Below are 7,107 nucleotides of genomic sequence, written 5' to 3' on the forward strand. Positions count from 1 at the left end.
TCTCATTCACTCCCTCCAAATCTTTCCAGGTCCCTCGCGTCCCATCGTTCTCATCTTTCTTCTTCCCCGTCTTTGTCTTTCTCCATACGAGCCTCTCTCCATCTAGCCATGCCTCACTCCTCCTCTCCAGTGTTTCACTCTCTCACCCTCCTTCCCCGTGTCTGCATATGCTGCGAATCAGAATAGGTTTCCGTGGGGAGCAGCTCTGAATATTATCTTAAATTTTTCATTCCTCATCTCTGCTGCTAGTTTTACCCTCAATTTGTTGCCCAGAGCCAAAAAGCAACATGGGATTCATGAAACGTGCAGACACCACAGAAAATGCGATTATAGCCTATCCATCTCTCTTTCCATTCTTCTGTCTCGCTATCCAAAACAACTTGGGAATCATGAAACGTGCTCACACCTCAGACTGAAGTACTTCTCTTTCTCTCTGTCTTGTCTCCTGTTTCTCTCGCCATACCCCGCCCTCTTTTTTCGCCTCCCTTCCATTCCCTTTTAATTCATTTTTCCTTCTCACTCAACTCACTTCGTGTTATCACTTCTTCTCTCTCCAGTTCAGTGTCTTTTTTCCCCCTGCCTATTTTCCATCTATATTTCACTCCCTCGTGCTCAGAGGTAATTCTCTCTCTCCTCTCCTGAGCCTTATTCATCATCATCATCATCACCCTTTTCTCTCTCTCTCTCTCTCACACACACACACACACACACACACACAAATATACATTTCTATTGACATGCAAAAGCCTAGTCTGCGTATCGGTGTCACTGCTTCTGACCAATAGAGAGGATGATAACATTTGGGTGGGTTGAAGTAGAAAGAAGGGGAAAAAGAAAAGAGACAGTGATGGAGAGGAAAGGGAGAGTGATCCACTCACCACTTTATATACACATACAGTGCTGTGACGAGCCTTGAACCACACGTCATTTCTTTAGATTTTGGGTGGAAAATGGGAAATAGGTGCAGGAATTTATTGAAATGTGTAAACGCGCATAAAAATACAGTATGTAAGGCAAAAGTGTGTAGTTCTAATGATCTTGAAAGTCAATATTTGATATGACAGTCTTTATTCATCAGCACGGCCTGAACTCTCTTAGGCAAGCTTTCTTGTAATGTATTTAGGTAGTCTTCAGGAATAATTCTCCAAGATTTTTGGAGAACATTCAAAGCTCTTCTTTGGATGTTTCTGCCTTTTGTTGTGTTATCAGTCAACATGATCCCACACTGCTTCAATAATGTTGAGTTCCAGACTCTGCTGAGGCCAATCTATGACTGTGTGTATGCTTGATATTGCATAGTGGCTCAAAATCTGATAGCTGAAATAAAGGCCCAAACCATGACAGAGCCTCCACCGTGTCTCACTGTTGTACATCTCTCCTGAGCTCTTCTGCAGGTAAGGATGAGAATTTGATTTTCAAATTTGCATTGATTCATTCCTTCGTAAGGCCCGTTGCCAATGATTTTCAATCCAGTTCTTGTGCAGTTGTTCACTTTTTCTCCCTGGTTCCCTTTCTTAACCTCCTAGGACCTGGCGTCCACATATGTCAACATCACATTTTGGGTTGTCTAGATCAAAATACCTAATTTTACTCTACAAGGGCCTGATATCCAGTTACGAGGACATTATACTGCCGCTGTTCTATCAAAATTTAAAACATATGTTGATCTAATTTTTCTCAGAAACAAAAATGAGGTAAAAATAAAAACCTGGTAATTCTTTTTTACATACATCAGGTCCCATTCAGCCCAAATAGCAAAGAAAAATTAAAAATGCATGCCATGAAAGAGTTCGGGTCTCAGGAGGTTAAGAATGGCATCTTAACAGCCACTGGGACCATTTCTGATAGACAGATCAACTCAAGGTCCAGATGCATTTATCAGGTCCTATTTTAGGTCTTCGCTGGATCTTTTTCCTATTTTGACGGCACATAACTTTGAGATACTGATATTGTCACTGACTCCCCCACCCCACTTACACACAAACTCTCGCCCACAAGCACTCGGATGTTGTTGGACACTGTTGTTGTCTATGTAAGATTTTGTGTTGTATTGTATTGTACATAAGACCACTCATTGCACCACGGATCTATTTATTCATAACACACGGGAAAAGACCCAGGGAAACCAAGTAAACGATAAAAACGATTAAAAAAAATAACACTAAAAACCCTAAAAACCATGAATTTCACACCCGAGCCTCAACTCTCGCCGCGTTGTACTAAACGTGGCGAGAGGGTTGGGGACCGCTGTTTTAGTGTACACTGAGGGCCGTGGGAGCACTGCAATTTCAAATTCCTGTGTATGACCTGTAAATATGGTTTTTGACGATAAAGCTGACTTTGATTTGTTCTCCATTTATCCATTTTTTTCTTATTTTTTAAGGACACACTGAACACCCCACAGTTTTGCAACAGTTTACTATTAACAAAGTACATAAAGATACCATTTAAAATTGGTTCTTTGCTAAGTTGTCTGTAATGTGTAGGCATAACGCTGGTCTATTCTCTGGTTCAGTGGCTTAACAAAAAATAAATACATAACATGCATCTAAAAACAGTCAGGCACAAGGTCTGGACTCAAAATGAGTGGAAAAAGAACTCATTGTCCAAAGAAAAACTCTGCAAGACATTCAGAAAGCCCGGAGAACTGTTGCTCAAGACCACATTAAAAAACTGCAAGTCTGTCTCCTTGGAAACAAACTATAAGACACAAGGGATGGCTCAGGACTTTTGCACATTAGTGTAACACTGTATCTTCGAGTACTTTGACCAAGTTTCACCACATGTGTAAAAATAAACTGCTTTAACACATAGTACAAACAAAGAGAAGAAAAAAAGCATTGATAATGACAGTGACATGAATAGCAGGCTTGCTAAATTATAAAAATTTACTTTAGAAAAAGGAAATGACGCAGATTGGAGAAATAACATCCCCGTGCCAAAAACGAAATGTGTAATTTCCACTGTGAGGAAATTCTCATTATTATTATTATTACAATGAAGGATCCTGTTAACGTGTCAAAATGTTGTCAGCCAAGGTCTTAATCATTTTCCCACAACAAAAGGCAAATGAAGGGATTCATGGAGCATTTTATGGATGCAAAGGAGCAGACGATATTACATTTGATTAACCTTGAATTAATTGAAGTAGATCTGTCTCGCGCTATTCAATTTTCCCTTTCGATTACATTTATTTATGACATAAAGTCAAAGGACGAGAGTTTCTTTTCAAGCAGAAAGAAAAGATAAAGTGCACGAAATGGACAGAATTACCATAGTTCACACAAAATGTTTTCAGTGATTTTTGTTGAGGAGGAAAAGAACAGTTCAGTTTCACTAAGATTGATCTTTTCTTCCTGTAAATATCTGCGAAAGTCAAAAAAGAAGAAGAAGCTGTTGTTGGCTTGTTTTGAATTATTGCTGCGCTCAAGTTGGCTTTTTTTTTGTTTGCTTCTGAATATAAGAGACATTTTATAAAACAATTTTAGAACTGCGTCTTTAACAGCTGTCTTGTTACGTGCTTTCTGAATGAAAACTGGAATTTTATTTTCAGTTATTAAATACATATACATGTGAACACACACATCTAGTCAGACCACAGCAATGAGATGAACCCAGACCACAGCCTTTCTTGTTTATGTATACGTGTGATTTAATGTCATATAAATGGAAAGACAGAGCTCACAGAGATACAAAGAGAGAAGATGAGAGAAGAATAGAGTACACTACAAACACACACACAATGAGGGAGGAATGATAAATTAACATCATGTGTCGTCATAGACAGTTTACCCATGTGACATTAGCTAAGATGATGGATGAGCGTGGTTTATAGGCAAAAATATGTCTTTGTATGTGTGTTTGCTTATGTCTGTGTGAAACCGACTAAAGCAGAACAATTTGTGTGTTTCTGGCTTGTGAGCGTGCAAATATGTATGATTTTTGTTTTTATGGATTTGAAGTCTGCTTTGTTTTTTTAATGGTTACACACATAAACCCTGCTATTGTTATAGATGTTATGAAAAGTTCAGAGGTGACCCAAATGCAGACGACGAACACAGCTGACGGTGTAAAATGTGAATTTAAAGTTTAAAAAATGAACAAAAAAAATAAAATCTTCCCCCCAAATAAACATTTGGGAGCAAAGATCCAGGTGAAAGCAAACAAAAACAAGTGAAGGTAAAGAGGATGAGAGAGAAAATTCCACTAGAATGAAACTAGAGGAAAACAAACATTGCAATAAATACTTGTGTCATGGTCCGCGGCCCGGTGTCCGAGGAGCTGATGGGATGCCCACGCCCACGGGTGTGGCTGTTACACACACCTGCATCCCATCTCAGGCGATTATCAGGTGGACTATTTGATCCAGCCCAGCCAGCTGCTCCACGCCAGTCCGTTAGTCGTCTCACAGCGGTAACGTACACCCACGGGAAGGCGGTTGTGAAAACCCTCATTTACCTGAACAAACGCTAATCTTTTCCTTTGCGCTCAGGTAACAGCTCGGCGTGTTTTTGAGCCACCTGCCTGTCCACCTGCCCGTCTGGAGTTTGGATCGCCTCCGGTACCAATCACCTCTACTTTTCTGGAGCTCCCCTGCGGACCCTCACCCCTCCCTCCGGCTCCCACGGCCCCACTTTGACTGTAAGACTCATACTCTCCCCCACGTATGCTGCTATTTCCCCGCTCCCCACACTGTAAAATCGAATTAGTTCCCAGAACTCAAAATAATTGAGGAAACTCATTGCCTCAAAAAAATTGAGTAAAGCTTAGCTAAAAATGACTAAATTAGGACAACTTATTTATTTTGAGTACTCTGTACAAGCTCATTTGTTCCCAGAACACAAAAAAATTGGATCAAGTATACGTAAGATGACCAAGTTAGGGAAACTTACTCATTCTGAGTACACTGTACAGCCTTGTTAGTTGCCAGAACTCAAAAAATTAAGGAAACTCGTTGCCTCAAAAAAACTAAGTAAAGCTTACTTAAGATGACTGTTAGGACAACAGCCATCATTGCAAGTCTGCAGTATTAAGAATAACTTGATGTTTCTGACTGTACAATACTAATTGTTTACTTACTGACAAACATTTCAAGTTCAACTAAATGAAAAAACAATTTGTGGTAACCTGAATATGATTAAAAATAATTAACAAAACTTTTTGTAATGATGTTAAAATGAGCTTGTTTCCAGTCCAGGCATTACTGCCTGAATGGATCGAGGTGATTCAAATGTAGGTGCAGAAGAAAGTCTTTAACTTCCCATAAGTACAGTGGCAGTGGATGTGGGTTGGAGATGCAATGAGCTTGAACCTGCAGGCGACCATCTTCACTGACCACACCATCTGTGACGGAGGACTCATCTCTCCTGTTGTCCTGCAAGCAAACAATCATATTTTTTGGAACATGAACTTAATTGCTTTCTTAAAACATTTTTTTCTGCATTTGGTATAAAACAGACTCCAATTTAGACAATCTCGGGCTCCCTCCCCACCGGAGGGGTGACATTCAATGTCCCACTGTCAGTCTGGATAGCCGTGACCACCACCCAACATACAATAATGTCATGAAAGCATCATTTTAAAAAGGGCTATGCAAACATGGCCAATAGCTTTCATTCTAATGATGTGCAAAATGATTTGGGCACAAAACAAATTTTGCTGTTAGAAAACTTGCAGACTTCACTATATACAGTGTAGACCCTCTAAACTGAGTTTGGGGGATGTGATCTTTCAAGAAATGCAGACAAACTGTTGTTGTTTGTTTACTTACACAGCATGTCTTGTAGAATTAACTGGAGTCACCAGCAACCGCATAGTGCAGTCATATCGCAAGTCTAATAACAGAAGACAGGAAAAGATCAGTACAGAAACAACTTCCCCAGACCAAAGCACAAATAAAACAATAAGTAAAACAGGTTTATCTAAAGTATGATTAAAGTTCAGCCTGATTAATATAAATGTCACTGACAGTTGCTAATATATTGGAAAACCATAATACTTACTGATGTCTTTTTGTCCAACAGCAGGAGTGCTGGTCCCGAGCCTCAAAGACAGTAAGAAGCAAGCAGAGGGAGAAAAAACAGAACATTTTTCAGAAACTGATTTGATCCTTAATGGCTGTGCAATTATTGTAACATAGAGTTTGCTTATGTTGTTAAATAAAGTCTAGATTTGACATTAATAGATGCCACAGATGTTCAAAAGCTGCCACAAAGCATGAAAAAAATGGACGTCTCTGAAAACGTTGGAGCATTTTTGCAAATATGTGATGTCTTGATAAATTGAGCAGATATTTGAACTTTACACAGCTACATTGTTGCCTGAAAATATCTTAAAAGTTTATTTTGTGACCCAGAAAAAGTAATGTTTTTTAGCCGCGCTCCTCCACCATTGCCACGCTTACAAGTACGCAGGCTCCGACAACCTGCCAACAAATGCGATCCTCTTTTTCCCCAGACTACCCTTTCTGGGTCACAAAATAACCTTTTAAAATATTTTCAGCCGAGAATGTAGCTGTGTAATGCTCAAATATCTACTTAATTTATCAAAATATCACATATTTGCAAAAGTGCTTCCACGTTTTCGGAGAGCTCTGTTATCCACCAGCGCGATAGCTGACCGGGAGTTCAAGGCTCGATAGAGTCCACGAGCACAGCTAACTGCTGGCGTATTCTTTTCAATCCCCTGCAGTCTTTTGCTACTCAGGTTAAACATGATATATATATATATATAATTAGTTAGTTAGTTATGGCTATGGATTGAAAATACCCCCCACACCCCACCCCTAACGGCTGCACCTCCCGAAGAATTTTGTCTGGGCTCTTATTTCACTTTTTTATTTCAAACAATCAACAGAAAATTTCACAGACATATTTTTATGTAAGGTTTTTAAGGCTTTGGTGTTAATTTTTTAAGTAACATGAGCCCAGCGGCAGCAGCAACGCTAGGCTAACACTAACTAGCTAGCAAGATTATAAACCTGGTGCTAAACTAAGAGAAGCCACAAAATCAGTTTGAATAAGAGTAAACATTTACTCACCAAGTCAGTGTATCAGGTAAAGATTCACAGCAATGACAACAATAATCTCTTGAGCTGACGCTTTTCCA

The 7,107-nt window shown here is 39.5% G+C and overlaps 1 long non-coding RNA gene across 1 annotated transcript; it reads right to left on the reverse strand.

Moving 5' to 3' along the window:
* Positions 1-2,074: 2,074 nt before the first annotated feature.
* On the reverse strand, positions 2,075-5,970 carry LOC146493193 (uncharacterized). The gene is made up of 2 exons (XR_014872110.1): positions 5,771-5,970; positions 2,075-5,374 (listed from the first exon to the last, which is right to left on the reverse strand). It is a non-coding gene; the product is annotated as an uncharacterized LOC146493193 (long non-coding RNA).
* Positions 5,971-7,107: the final 1,137 nt, after the last annotated feature.

The sequence above is a fragment of the Neolamprologus multifasciatus genome, chromosome 22 (assembly GCF_963576455.1).
Source record: "Neolamprologus multifasciatus chromosome 22, fNeoMul1.2, whole genome shotgun sequence".
NCBI lineage: Eukaryota > Metazoa > Chordata > Actinopteri > Cichliformes > Cichlidae > Neolamprologus > Neolamprologus multifasciatus.